This window comes from Malus sylvestris, chromosome 15 (assembly GCF_916048215.2).
Source record: "Malus sylvestris chromosome 15, drMalSylv7.2, whole genome shotgun sequence".
In the NCBI taxonomy this organism is placed as follows: Eukaryota; Viridiplantae; Streptophyta; class Magnoliopsida; order Rosales; family Rosaceae; genus Malus; species Malus sylvestris.
Window position 1 is genome coordinate 40,227,166 of NC_062274.1, and position 16,249 is coordinate 40,243,414.

General features: G+C 36.3%; 1 long non-coding RNA gene across 1 annotated transcript; it reads left to right on the forward strand.

The window, feature by feature from the left end:
- The first annotated feature begins 335 nt into the window (after positions 1–335).
- Positions 336–2,896, forward strand: LOC126601976 (uncharacterized). The gene is made up of 3 exons (XR_007615911.1): positions 336–952; positions 1,967–2,000; positions 2,589–2,896. It is a non-coding gene; the product is annotated as an uncharacterized LOC126601976 (long non-coding RNA).
- Positions 2,897–16,249: the final 13,353 nt, after the last annotated feature.

The following is a 16,249-nucleotide window of genomic DNA, read 5'->3' on the forward strand; positions in this document are numbered from 1 at the left end:
CCTCCTCAACTTTCAAGCATACATAATGTGTTCCATGTCTCTATGCTTAGAAAGTATGAACCAGATCCGTCTCATGTAATCGACTGGGGAGAACTCACGATGGACGAACAACTATCATTTGAAGATAGGCCGATTCAAATACAAGATCACAAAACGCAAGTGCTACGCACAAAAACTATTCCATTAGTTAAAGTTTTATGGCAACATGGCAATGTAGAGGAAGCTACATGGGAGTTAGAGAAGGAAATGCGTACGAGATATCCAGAACTTTTCATTGTTTCGGGTAAGTTTAAATTTCGAGGACGAAATTTCTTTTAAGGAGGGTAGATTGTAATATCCCTCGTTTAAATTAAGAGTGAAGTGTGATTATAATTGTTTTTATACAAAATTTTAGTCTACTTAGTGTTTATTTGTTTAATAGCTTTTAATAATATACTTTTTTATTTATGAGATTTCCTATTATTGTTAAAAAAAAAAAAAATTATAATAATAATAAAATATTATTCTACAAAAGAAAGGAAAATACCATCCTTCCATACTCTTCCTTTCAGAGCGATGGAAACAAGGAAGCTGGGAGGAGGTGGCTTCCATATCTTTAGGAAAAAAATCTTCTTTCTTCATACCAAAAATCGGATAGAGATTAGGACACCTTGTGATAGGTCGACCTTTGATTGATCAAAGGAGTGTGTCATAGAGAGTTGTTCATCTCCTATTGCACCAAGGAGTGTGTTCAGCAGAGGATGAACTGAGAAGAGACACAGAGGTCTATAAGCAGGAGGTGGATGACCTAGGAAGCTAGTTTTTTATCAGGACTCTGATAGGAGTGAGTAGGATTAGAGAAACTATAAAAGGGGTTGCAGAGAAGTGGGAAAGCATCAAAAATCGAAAAAGGGGTGGAGAAATTGAGAGTTAGAGAACGTGATTGTGAAGGAAGGATTCAGAGATTTGAAGGGTAAACTTCTTGTTCCTTGATTATTTAGATTTTTCGAATTTAATTTCCTTAGTTGAATTGAAACTGCCATGAGATATATTTGGAATTCTTAGTTTTAATTAGGGTTTTCTACTGTACAATGAACTAATCTGAACTTGAATTAGAGTTGGGTAATTCGGATTGGGTGTGTAGATCAAATTTCTTGATCAAGGGTTTGGTTCAAAAAGTCAATTTCTTGTTAATGTTGAGTCATGTTATATTTGGGTGTTGTATACATGATTTCTGGATTACTTGGAAATATTTTGGGTTTTATGAATTGGAAGTGTACTGTTATGTAAGTTGCAGAAAATTTTAGAGAAAACTCAAGTTTCTAGTGGTCTTATTTTGCTCTTAATTCATAGGTCTTTATGTGCTCCTTTGGAGAAAACTTTTATTGTGTTGAAAATATATATGTCCATGATTGTAACCCAATTGTTTTCACTCAGTTCCGTTGAGTTTTGGTTGATCAAAACCTTATTTAAATTTGGGTCGCGAGCTGCCAAACAGCAGCAGAAAACTGGATTTCCAGTTTCAAGACTCCATTTTGCTTTTAGCATAACTTCCAATTTAGAGCTCCGTTTTGTACAAACTTTATATGCTTTTAAAGTACATAACACGAACTTCAAAACCCATGTAATATTACACGATTTGGTTTAGTTTTGAATGTTCAAAAATGAGTCTAAACTTGGTTCAATAGTGCTGTTTTTCTGCAGATTTTGTGAAGATGCAAAGTTCTGTTTTTAGCACACCTAATTTCTTTTCCAGATTCCTTTCTAGTTCTCTTTACTTGATTTGAGTGACATTATCTGAGTTATAAGATTCCAGAATTTATGTGTTCTCTTTACTTGATTTGAGTGACATTATCTGAGTTATAAGATTCCAGAATTTATGTACTTTTGTTAGATAATATCAATTTTGTGGTTGAACACTTAGTTTGGTTTCTAATATGTGTTACTTGTGTTTATGTTTTTGGTTGTATTTTTGCGTTCCGATTAGGTTCTTCAGAGAAGCAAAATTAATCGAATTCAAGGTAGGGGGTTCTGGGAAACCTTCTATATATATATGAATTTAATTATTTCTTACTTAAGTACATATACAAGTTTGATATGCATGTTTCTATTGGGTAATTGAGTATAATGAATGTTCGAAATGAAATTTGGGTCCATGATGTGGGAGTAAAGTGGGATTGTCGGAAAGAATTTCGGGAATCTAAGGTGGTGACTATTAGTTTTGTGTAGTTGAGCCAAACTCTTAGTAGGTACCAGGTCTCAGGCGAGCCCACAGTGCACAGATTCTTTAAGGGTAATTCGGGACTGGAGACGAAGAGTTTAGGCAAGATGACTAACAAAAGGGGAGTTCGGGGATGTTTAGGGATGGGGGTTAGTTCATATATTTAAACACTCGGGATCAAGTGGTATAGGTACGGAATGGGACGTACAAGGTCTGGGTGTTTAGTTATGTGGATTAACGGGTATAATTAAGGCATTTGCATTGCATACTTATGCACCATTCTGATTTTGGTTTTAATTCTGCTATCTTAATTATACTTTATTATTTTAGTAATGAAGGTATATGTCCCTACTGAGCGTTTTAAGCTCACCCTAACGAAATTTTGCAGGTACAGAACCAGAAAACTAAAAGTCTACTTGCTGTCTGTTGTGTAATTATGTAGAAGAAATAAAAAGATGAGCTTGTTGGCTTTTGCTCTCTTGTTTGAATAAGGAACTACTTTTGAGTGAACTTTCAGTAGTTCATAAGTTGTAATTTTGGCTGAAACTTTCAATAATGAATCTGTTATTCAGTTAATTTTATTCCAAGCGAGTTATACATGCTTTTATTTCATGTCACATTCTTAATTATATTAGTTAAACTTATAATTAAGGTGTGATTCACGTTCTGAACCAAGGTTTACGTTAATCCTTGGGTTGGGGCGTGACAGTTTTGCACTTCTTTTTCTCTGGTTTGTTCCAACAGAGGTTGTGGTAAATTTTGGAATTCTCTTCCTTCGGTTTGTTCTGACGGAGGTTGTGGTAAACTTTGGACTTCTTTTTCTCCGGTTTGTTCACAAGGAGGGTACGGTAAGTTTTGAACCACTTTTTTGCCGATTTGTTCCGACATAAGTTTTGGTAAGTTTTGCACCACTTTTTTGCTGGTTTCTGCCATTGAACTTCTCTGAACTTGTTTCAGCGGCTTTGTTCTGATGAATGCTTCCTTTTCAACTTTGATTTGATTGTTTTTGAAATGGAGAATTTGATTATATAGGAAGATGGGGGGTTATTATGGCGGTTTCGTAGTGGGTTGGTGAAAAGTTCGGAGAATATTGAATCATATAGGGGTATTTACGGAATTGTAGCTTTGTAGCGGGTTGGGCTTGTAAATTCGGCCCGTGGACAATAGTTTTGGATGGTTTTTTATTATACTTTAAGCCCTTTTGGTTAAATAACATTTTGAGATGGTTTTTGGTTAAGTATTTGTTTGTCAAAGCCCTTTTCATTAAAGCTCCCTTAATTCATCCCTGATTGTTAATAAATTGATTACTTGTAATATTCCAATTAATACCATGTCCTTGATTGGAATATAATTATGTAAACAATGGAACAAACCGAGCAATGGGAGCAGGCAGCAATAGTTTTCCTTTGAACCAAAAATAAATTTCCTTGCCAAGATACTTGGTAATGACCAATTTATTGCACCCACCAATTAATAGGCTTAGTAAGAATTTTCCAACCTAATTTTGCTAAAGTAGCATTGTTTAGGAACTATCCTAAACCCTAAACGCATTTTTTAAGGTGTAGACCACACTTTGCAGACCTTTTTGCATGCGGACCGAATATGGTCGGTTGGATCAAATCTGAACGACTGAAAACAATCCATCAAAATGAGCTTTAAGGTGAAACTGGGTCATGCATAACCTGACATCAATTCAAAATTTGTTGGATTTAAACTCTCCCCCACCTCAGTATAAAAAATAACGGGATAAATTACACAAAACTACCTCAACTATGGGTCAAACCACAATCTCATACCTCATGTTATAAACATTCCAATGTCATAGCTCAACTTATAAATTCATTACAATGTCAGACCTCTATTAAATTTTCTGTCAATTTAGCTGTTAAGTGATGACATGGCAGGAGTGGGCCTAGTCATTCGTCAACTAGAATAAAAAATACTAATTTTTAATTTAAGATTTAAAAATAATTAAAAAAAATAAATCTCTCTCCTTGTTCATCCCCGTTCATTTTCCTCATCTCCTCCTCCTATCTCCATTCATTCCAGTATCAAATTGATACCAATCCTCACCGCTTCACTGTTCGTCCCCCTAAACCCAAAACCGATCCTTACTGTTAATCCCAAAATGGGCCTTTACCCGATAATCTAAATCCCAAATCTCTGAGAGCAAAGAAGACTAAGAGGTTGTCGCCGCTGCCAGGCGTCATTGAGAATGCGAATTTGGTGAAAAACGACAATAGGTTGCTGAAATTACCATTGACTAATTTAAAGGGTTTTCCATGAAAGAGAAGACAGAAGCTTGAGACGGACAATCGCATAAGGTTGACATAGGATCCATCGCCTATTAGTGCGGCGTTGCCGAGGGAAAAATTTTTAAAATCGAAATTGGGGTTACTGCTATTGCTTAGTGATAGAACCTAGAGTTCATAACACTTCTGGGTTTGGGGTCGAAAGAATAAATGGATTTTGCAACTAGGGTTAGGGTTTGGAAGGAGAAAGAGATGAGGAAAATGAAGGGGGATGAACAAGAAGGAGAAAGTGTTTTTTTAAAAAAAAAAAAATTAATTTCAAGTTTTAAATAAAATTTATTAATGAATAATAATTTTTTTATTCCAGTTGGCTTATGAGTGGGCCCTACTCCTGCCACATCATCATTTAACAATCAAATTGACAGAAAATTTAACGGGGGTCTGACATTGCAACGAATTCATAAGTTCATGTATGACCAATGTTCTAAAAACGGCCAAGCCTAGGCGTTGGGCAGTGGTGACCCGAGGCGTTTTCTTGCAAATCGGTTGGACTCTAGGGGGGGCGGCCCTAGGTGGGCTAGGCGGCTAGGCAGTTTTTTTTTTTTTTTTGGACATTTTTGAAAAAAAAAATTCCTATCTACATTACTATATTTCCTTATTTCCCTCCTATTTTGCATTTTATGTGGTTTTAAATTGTGAACTTATTGTACATGTGTCATCTTACAATACTTCTCAATATATTTATATGGCATATATGCTTAATGTGTTTTTAAATTTTGGACTTGTTAGATACTCTTTTTTCATTTTATCATGCTTTTATTATCTTATCCATGGATTTCATACAAGTATAATTTTTTATAAGTGTCAATATGAACTTATTTATAAGATATACAAGAAATTTACCTAAATCCGCCTAAGACGTCTAGGCACTAGGCGCCAGCCTGTCGCCTAACTAGCGCCTAGCATTTTTTAGAACCTTGGGTATGACATTGCAATGTTTAAAACATGAGGTATGTGATTGCTGTTCGACCCATAGTTGAGGTAGTTTTGTGTAATTTTCCCAAAATAACGTTCTTAAATTTGTCTTCTCCTCCCAAAACTTTCCATCTTGTGAAAGCGCACAAACATCGTTCCAGTTGAAAACTTTCTTCTTGTTTGAAAACTTGCTTCCCGTTTCAAACCTAGTGGTTGTTTTGTTGTACTTGTCTTCTCAAGCCTCACTGCAATTCCAGACAGCAGTTCAGAAAATTAGGGGAGTTTGGTTCAAGGCTTTGTAGTCGGTTCACACAGAAAAGACGTTTTTTTCACTTCATTCGAGTTGGGTTCGGAGTCCTAGCACGATAACCAACGTCATATTTGATTTCCCTAGTCAATTTCAAATATGGTAAGTTTTGAAAATGGAACCCTAGAATTTAATTTTGTTATTTATGTTAATTATGATAAATTAAGTTAGTTGTAAGGTTAATTATGATTGTTCATTGATGTAATTAGTTGAAATTGATGGATATATGTGAAATTATTGGAAATTTTGGGTGCGTTGTGAAGTTATGAATCGATGTTGACAGGTTGTGTAAAGGCTAGGTCATTAACCGTTGTTTTGGTAAAGTTGTAGTTTTGAGTTGGGATTGACTTTTGTTTATGATATATTGTTTATTTTAGATGGAAGTTAATATTGCTTAAGTAATGATGCTCTGTTCAGAGTAGCTGTATAGCTATGAAACTTTGTTGACAGGTTGTTGTAACGTTATAAATTGTTGAATTTGTTTGTGTTTGTTATGTGTACAAGACATGGCAACCCATGGTATTTAACTAGCAACTAAAGAAGAAGATTCGTATAAGGAAAGAGTCAACAACCTATCCCAAGCCCCCATGTGCTAGGATTGATAAGCAAGAAGTTTATTGAGGCACAACTTAGTGCCTTTAGGGCCTCTTGCTTTGGCCACCTTAAGCACGTGGATGAATTGGCCTCAGGAGGCAATTGGTCTGAGTTGTTGCTCCATAGAGTGACAAATCAAGGGATTAAAGACCTAGAGGAGCTAACCTATTTAATAGGTTGTGAATTGACCTGGTTCACAAAGCAGGACTTTCTCCTCATTATCGGGCTACGATATGAACCCCATGACATAAAGGTTGAGCCATTAATGATTAGGTTGTTGAGGGAGTATTTTCCTGGGAAATTAGGGTTGGTAGGTAAAAGTAGCTAGGGGAGGAAAGAAAAGGGTAGAGGTAAAGCCAATGCCGCCCCCAAGAAAGTCACCAGAAAAAATATATGTGACTTGCAGGGAGCTTGAAAAGGCCTTTAAGGAGTGCAAGAACTAGGAGGATGCCTTCAAGCTAGTTTTTACTTTGCCGAGGCTGTGTTGATTGGGGCAAGACTAATGTTGTTGTGAATCTAGACCACCTTCACCTCATGGAGGATATGGATAGGTTCTACAATTTTTCACCATCTCATTTGAACACCTTCAAGACAGCCTTTCCCTCGCTGCTTTTAGGAGAGGTAAAGGTAGAGTTGAAGGGGATGGTGAGGGAAATAAGAAGGAAGAAGAACAAGAAGTTAGGGGAATGAAGAAGCGGCAGCGGTCCAAGATAAGGCTGCAAAGGATTTTCGTATGCTTTTCAGGTAATATGTATTGCCTTCATTGGTAATATTAGCTTAATTACTATAATTAAGTAATAATTAATTGAGCAATATGTGCAGGTGTGGGCATACGAAAAAATTTCCCAACTTGAGAAGCCCTTACGCCACTGTAAGGTGACAGATCCGGCAGCTACATCGAGAATTCTGTGGTGGAAGAAAATAAAGAAGCAGCTGATCCACAAGCAGCTGCAATTTTATATAACCAAGAGCCAAGAGGTATAACTATATTGCAGAACTGTTGAAATTTATGAATGAAAGTGAATGTCTATGAATTGAGAAATGTATTTCTCATGAATGGCTTTAAATGCAGGCTGTGGGAACTCGACAAATTGTCCCGACTAAAGCGGAGAGCAAAGCATACTAGACGTGGGGCGATGTGCCTGACAACCTCACTCCCGACACAAATGATGTCGATGAGTTGAAACTGTAGATTAAAGAGTTGAAACTGTAAAGAGTAATGGATGAAGGCAAAAAGGGGAAGCTGAGAGAGTAGAGGGAATAAGGCAAAAAGGGGAAGCTGCAGATAAAGATGGTTTAAAGGAAGTTCTAGGGACTGTTGATTTGGGCAACCCCTTAGATGTATGCGAGATGATAGTTGGATTGCTTGGAGAACGTGTACTAGACCAGTACAGACATGCCCTGACCAGATATCCCTCTAGATCAGTTCATGCTGGCCGACACCTGTAAGGTGATGCAAGCCAAACATGCATAAAGGATAAGAAACAGTAAATTTGAAGTAAGGCGTATTAAAATTTTGGCATAGTTTGCCTTAAAATATGTGAAACCAACCTACAAACATAGTAATTCACATTTTAATTCACACCGGAACATTCCCAAAAGATACTCATCAAATAAGTCATTGATTAAGGAGTTGACAAATGATCAAAGGGAACTTCTTCAGATTTCGAAAAGGATTAGTCACACCTAATGGGTCTTAGACCCTCCACTACTAGCATGTTTCATACTTCAGAGCATAAGTACTAATGTGCATGGGAAAATTAAAGTATTCAAAAGATTCTATCCGTACGTAGATGGAATTACTACAAAAGTTCTACAAAAGGATAAGTCTCCCTACATTTTTGGGAGTATGCCAGAGCTGCTCGTTAATCCTCAACGTCTACTTGATCACCGCTATAGGTCTTGAAGGGGGCGAAAAACAAGAAAAGTGTGAGTGAACAAAAACAAAGATATATACATACGTATATAAATACTATAAAATCTGTACAAAACAATAATAACCCCCTGTTCAAAACCTCTATATATAAAACATCATACTACATATATAAGTACATAGATAAATACTATAAAATCCGTACAAAACAACATGTATCTCAAATCCCATAAATCATGTAGTTCCAAATTCGTAAATAACCATCATTATAAAGCAGTATCAAACTCATAATAATACAAATCAACATTTTACACCAACGGTAATGCAAACCACATGCCTAAGTCGGGACTCAAACCCAAATCATATGTACCTCGCCGGAACTCTAACCCGAAATGTTGGGACTTTCACCTAGAATATGGATAAGTTAGGACTTCAACCCAACCCCGGGACGCTAACCCAGTTATAAATGGAGTTGGGACTCTAACCCAACCTTGGGACTTTAACCCATAATGAATTTCATGACAATAATGTACTCTACGGTTGTAGGAAAAAGGTACCATGACATGAGTGTATGCATACCAAATGGTGTATAAGAAAATCCAGTGGGTAGGAAATGCATGATTATGCCTATTAGTGAAACCATTATCTCATAAAACCAAATTCTCGCAATAGTTTGCATATTCGAAAATAAAACCACAATCCTCAATCAAATATCAATGATAATCACCAGTAAACCACATATAGGCATGATCACAAGTATAGCCAAAACCAATCGAAATCATTTGTAAATATATAGATATAAAAGAAAGCCATTGTAACAAAACAAAGTCCACTCACAGGAACTCCGTTTGTCCTAATTGTAAAGTAAGGTGTAATTTGTTATGATTTGGAACTAATCAAATTTTTGTTCAATGCCCGTAGAAATTTCCAGTGTGCACCACTTTATTTTTATTTTATTTATTAACAAAGTCAACTTTCATTATGATAAAAACTAGTACAAGGTCCAAAAAGGATCGGGAAAATAACTATAGGGAAAGTAAAAGGCCCAAGCAAAATGAGAGCATCAACCCAAGAGACAATGGGAGGCCCACACAAGCTTAGGCCCGAAGACAACAAAAAACAGACAATAAAAATCCCTAATCTCCAGTAGCAAAGACCGCATCGTCACCGCCGTCACGTCCTTGGAGGAAGCCAAACTCTAAACCGAGAAAGTAGACACCAGATCCAAGTCCCCTTCATGAACCCCTGCAAATATATACAAACAAAGTAACATACGGGTAGAGAGTGAGGCTAAGGGGGTATGTAAAATACCCAACACTTGGCCTTGATGGGGATTCGGCATAGGCATGCCTGTTGGGGGAGGGAAAGTGAAGGAGGGTAGTAGATTTGGTGTCCAATTCCTTATTGAAGCCCGCCTATCCAAGTACATGGTGGGATGTGGATGGAGTATCACAACTAAGAAAGAGGGAGGATAGAAAATAGAAAGACAGAAAGCTGTAAAAGTAGGAAAAAGATGCCGGATAAGGGGCATGAAGCCAAGATCTGTGACAAGCTCAGTGGATAGTTGAGACCCAGCTCAAGAAAAATTGAGCTAAACTCAGAGAGAATCGGAAATAAAATGAAAGGAGGAAAATGGAAACAGGAGATAAAGAGATCGATGTAAGGGGGATGGAGCAGAGGAAGTGAGAGGGGAGGAAAAAGAAGAAAAGGAAAATGAGGGAAGGAGGGAAGGAGAGAAGGAGGAGGGAAGAAGGAAACTGGAAAGAGGATCAGGTAGCGGGTTGCCGCCTACCCCGAGCACAAGCAAGGGGCGGCAGTTGAAAGTGGAAGCCAGAGAAGAGGATCTTGATTTGGGTTTCTAGAGAGAGAAACAAGGGGGAAAGAGAAAATGCGCTTTTTTCTTCAATGTGCACCACTTGAACAATTAAACCAATTGTTTAAGTAATAAATTTGTGCTTGTCGTAAATGTATACATTGCTCGGAGAGATAAAATGACAAGTATGTGTGTTTCATCCTCCTTTTCCAATTCCTTCCATCTTCGACAATTACCCGCAAAATACATATTGATTCCTTTCGGACACCCTTTCAACACAACTTACCATCATAACTTTCCAAATTTCTCCAGCAAGCCAATTCGTTTCTAATTTAACCACAACATCCAAAGCTCACAATAATCCTCACTACCAAGCCTACCCAAATTGTAATATTAACCCAAGCTCCCTCATCCCTTCGTTTCATGATAATTCAAACCTCATAAGTGAATCCAAACCATAATAATTCTAATTAAACAAAAAGAGTAGGAGTTTAAGTAAGGGTTTCTTGGATTCTCACTAAACTCCGTCCAAAATCACGTCCTAACTTGCAGCCAAGCTACGATTTCACGCCAAGTCAACAACTCGAGTATAGGTAGAATGCTCGTGAAAAGATGATCAAATTTCTCTCTTGGGCTGAGGCTAAATTTCAGCAGGATTGACTCGGCGAAAATCTGCCAAAAAATCGTCGCTAGTTTAGACTTCGACCTTTTTGTATGTTGACTTTCAATATGTGGGTATAATATCATATTGAAGTGGGCTTTGCTACGAATCTATAGGTTTTGACTTTGCGCGATTTCGTTATCATATGAAAAGGCTATGATTAAATGAAGTTTTTTGGAGTGAAGATGAGTAGAGAAGAAGAAGAACACAACAACTTTTATTTTATAGATGAAATTACCCTTGTAGGGGCATTTTTAATCATTTCACACTAAAAGTACAAGGAAAAATAGGGATGGGTTGTAACAAGTACAAAGAAGTCCAAAGTTCAGATGATGGCGATGAAGTCATTATATACACACTTGCAGGTGAGCATGTGAAAGTGGTTCACCACACGACATTGATCTTTGATGTCACAAAGTGCCAAAAGCTCCATAACGGTGAGCCCAAGGAAGATGTTGTGCAAAAAGAGAAGCGGTAATTAAAGCCATTGATAAGAACTGCGTGTTTGATGCGATGAAGTATTTCTATCATTTCAAGAAGTTAAAGGAGAATGAGAAGAAGTAAGTTAGTCACTAACGTTTGAATTTTATGTATGGGAAATTATATTGATTAAATGAATACATTGTGTCACTTACCAATTTTTTTTTTGTTACATTGTTTGTTCGGTTTCCTAGTTGGAGATTATGACAGCTGGAGACACTGATTTCTGGAGCAATTACTTGACAAGGAAGGGTAGTTGTCAACCAATGTAAGTGACTAAACCCTATTTGTTATGAATGTTGGATATATGTTGACACGCCCTGATCCTGATGTCCGAGGTACATCGAGATGGCCATGTGCTGGCCGACACCTGAGGATGATGCAAGCCATTTAATGAATGCATATGCTGAGAACATGTAAAACATGCGTATAAATTTCGTTCGAATTACAAAAATAATGCATTAATGTTCAACTACCAACAATGATAAAGATAGTGATAATGCATGACATGTTCAGAGCATACAACTAATTCAGAGTACAGGCAAAAGATAAAATAGAGAGGCGTTATTACAACAGAAGTCAAAGCAGAGAGGATGTCACGGTATCACTGGTAGGGGAATACCCTTGTGTGTGTGTGTGTGTGTGTGTATATATATATATATATATAATATTGAAACAGTTATCAACATACTAACCCCCAAAGTTTTATGAAAACTCAATCGCATAATATGTAATAGGTTTTTCGAAAACCCTAGCATGCCATAAAACTTTTCATGAAACATATCTCATACGTAATACGCTAACTAGTGGTATCAGTATTAGTATCTCTCGGCCCGAAACCAGTACGTATATCTCTCAGCCCGAAGCCATCTACATATGTCTTCCTTAAGTCATATATCTCCCTTGCTCGTAGACAAAACAATGACTAGTAGATACACACAAAATCATTGAACATAGTATTTCCAAACATAGATACATATAACTCAAAACATCTTCATAGCATATAATCATCCATCATATATACTACAAAGAAGTGTGTAAAAGCATGTTCATAAATGATGTGAAATATTCTAACACTCAAATTAAAACCCTATGATTGTAGTATATGAAAGTAGGGATCGTTTTAGGCCGGTGATTACAAGTGCTGCTAATCTACACAAATTAAACTCTAAAACACTAAACTAGACTAAAAAACACAACACTAGACTCTATAAACTTAAAACTAACTTAAATGACTCAAAACAGCAACAAACAATAAAAAAGACTCAATTCTAGACCTAACAAGTGATTTTGACGAAAATAAAATTAACTTGACTCAAAAGATTAAAAGAAAACTGATTATGACTTAACTAACAAGACTTAATGAATGGGGGGTTGTTTTTGACGAATTTAAAACTTAAAACAAGAAACTTTGCAGAAATAAACAATGAAAATGAATTTAAGGTGAATTGAAAAGGGTGAAAGGCTAGTTAGAGGGTCCTTCTCCACACATGACATATGCATACAAACCAATTTCCAGTTATTATTCCTTTAGACTATGAATGACAACACCCCAAGTTAACCGTGATAGCATAAATTAACCATCAGATTCTCCTTAATTCATTGAATTGGATGGAATACGTTTCGCAACCAAATTATCCTTATCAAGTTCCCTAACTATGAAAAGCATGATAGAAAGACATATCAAAGGTCATTACGTTCTTTGAAAACCATAAGCATTGACAAGGCATTCGTAACTATGAAAGCATGATACTCTTGCCAATGATTCACTTAACACAATCATGACTAGTGACTTCCACTACTTGTGAATATAAGTTCATAACGATTAGGTAAAACTCCCTTATACTCTAGCATCAAATTCATGCATGCAAATTAAGTGTTTACTCTCAGTCTACATACATAAATAGGTTTTGATAACTCAGATAAGCAAATCACATTCAAGACTCAAGAAACAATAACTGGATGTAATCAATTCATATAAAACATATAATTATGGCTTCAAATTCACCTCCAACTATAAAGAAATTAGTTCCACATGTTTGCAGAAATTAACAACAAAATCAACATAAATGTAAAACTAAAACAAGGATAGAAAACACCTCAGAGACGCTCCAGCACTCCTAAAAGCTTAGGCACAGGCACGGCACAAAGGTTTCTCCCTTCCTTCCTTCCCCTTGCTGCGGCACCCCTTTGAAACTCTCTGAAATTCTCTCAATTGCTCTCTTGTATGTGGTGTATGGTGGTGTAGAAATATATGGGGGTGGTGTGTAAATTGTGCTGCAGAAAATATGTTTGACACAATTCTTGAAGGAAAATGACTGGGGTTTGGCACAAAGTAGTGGAGGAAAAGGATTACACAATCCTAGAGAAAAATGACTAGGAAATTCGGCCAAAGCTTCTGGAATGGAATATCTGGCAGATTTCTAGAAGAAAAGCAATAAAAGGTGCATCATCAATCTAGGGTAGGTGATAAGGCTTCTAGAAAGGGGTATTTAGGTGATTTAATGTGTAATTGATCCCCCCTTGCAGCTAGAATTAAGGTATGATAAGATTAGGATAGGATAAGATAAGATAAGGTTAGTTTGGATAAGATAAGGTTGGATAAGGTTTTGGATAAGATAAGGCAGTTTGGATAATGTCTCATTCTTTTGAGCTGATTCCTTATCTTCAATGTCTTGAATTAATTTCTTCAACTCTTAAGCACATTCCTAGCCTCTCTTGAACTTCAAATTCGTCCATTCCTTGTGCCCCATATGTAAGCTATCCATTCCAGCCCAAAACTGCTCTAAAATGCACTTTCTTACTGATAGGGATTTTACTACTCATGTGAACAGACTTAAATCTCCTATTTTACTTGCAAGAATCACAAGGTTACTGTAGTATAAATGGATCTCGCAAGGTCATCTCCACAGGGATTATTAAATAATTCGAACTAATCAGATTCCATTTAATTATTGTAAAGTAGAAATTGAAGTGATTGATTTTATAACCTAATTAAAATAAAAACGAATTTAATGAATTAAAATAAACAATCTGCAATATTAGAGCTAGAGAGAAAGAAAACAATTTTGGGAGAATAAAATTAAGAAAGCACTAGGGTTCCACCATCACCTAGCAATCCTATGAATTTTTACCAATTACTTATGATCTACACATGCCACTTTGAAGGTTAGATTTTCCTAATTCATATTCTACTTGGAACCTCCAACATAGAACGTATATCTAACATGCAACCCGTCCGGACGTTCGGATCAAATCTAAACATGAAAGACTCATTATGCTTTATGAAAATCCTTTGAAAAACCATGCAATCCTTAAGACGTGATATTCATCCTAAGAGAAATTACAATTATTAATCACAAGAAGCCAGCGTCAATTTCAGGGAACCTTCCGACCAAAATTGCATCAAATTACTTTTCTAAAGATCCTAATGGTGATCAGGCATTAAGACAATTAGATAGTTTTTATCCCGGTGATTAACAATTCAAAATACGCATGAAATCGATCATAAGCAATTAAATAAAAATCACATATTCATGCTAAGGCTCAAGGCTTCGCCCTAGCAAAAGGAATTAGTTCCGCATATTCATAATTAAAATCATAAAAATATCTATTAAGAAAAGGATTGAAAACACCTTCAAGTAGAAAATCTTCAAAACCCTAGCACTTCTCTCTGTCTCCAATATTGCATAAAATAAAGCCTAATCTAAAACTGTAGACGGCAAAGCAATATATTTGCTAAGCCACCACACAAACTCTAATCCCCCTAAAGACAAACATAACCCTAAATTAAAATAGTAAAAATTCGTCCAAAATCTGAACAGCCACGTTTTGGCCCATAAGCTGCTCCAAAACTGGCCCAATATAGCTGGATTTGATGTTTGGAATATTCTGAACACTTTTCCAGAAGGCCACGAACCCATCCGAGGTCATTTTGGGCTACAAAAACGCAATTAAAGCCCAAAAACGTCACTTTCCAGCACTGCGCACTGCTTCTTTATTTCATCGTCAGAAAATAACCGCTTATTGGAAAAATCCAAAATTTTGATACGATCAAGCTAAGTGACTCACGAACGTCCTCCAACTAGAATTACTCTAAAATTCGTCCATTTGGTCCTGTTTTGCTCCAAAGGAAGTCGAAAGTCCTATATTGAAAATACAATTCAAAGTATCAAAATTCTTCCAATATATTAACCAAAATATACTAAGATTAGGGTAAAATATATAATATAAAATCTACTCATCACTTACCAACTTTGTCATTTGGACAAACACACAAAAATAACTTAAATCACTATAATAAACATAAACTAACTATGAAAATACAAGAAAACAAGCTAACTAAGTCGCATAAATATGCTCCTATCAATAAATAGTATATAGTAATCCATCATATATACTACAAAGAACATAAGTATGATAAAATATGGTATTCCAAAATATTCTCAATAAGCATAATATTGAAGGAAATATTTGTGAAAACTTTACCCATGAAATTCAAACCTAGTGAGTGTGGTGAACCAAGACTCAACTCAAGAACAAAGTGAGTTGAGAAATATTATACCTTTGTTGATTCCTCTTTGCATAAGCAAAGGCTAATCACCCAAGAGATAGGGCCTTGATTCCTTCTTAGCTCCATGGATTTCTTGGACGAGGATGGTAAAATGGATTCTCCAAGTTCCCAAAATAGAGAACCTCTAAGTCTCCACACCAAGGATAGACTAGAAGAAGAGGTGAGTAACCTTGGAGGAGGGAATATTGCTAGCTAATCTCCTCCAAGGGGCCAGCCTCCTAAGGAGAAAGGGAGAGACTTGTTCTATCCAATTTCCTTTAAAAGAACCCTAAGTGAATTTTGGCTATAAAGTTCTTTATATCCCTATTTTATCAATATGGCCAACCTTCTATGGTCTTTGGGCTGTTTGGGCCCTCTTGAATCTTTATTCATTAAGTTGCCATACAACTTAAGTCAATGAGCTTGACATTTGAAGCCCATTGGGCCTTGAGGCCCAAAACTAATCCGAGGTCTAAAACAAACTTATTCGTTTGATTAATTAACATATTAATTAATCCTAGCCATACACAATTAAATCATTT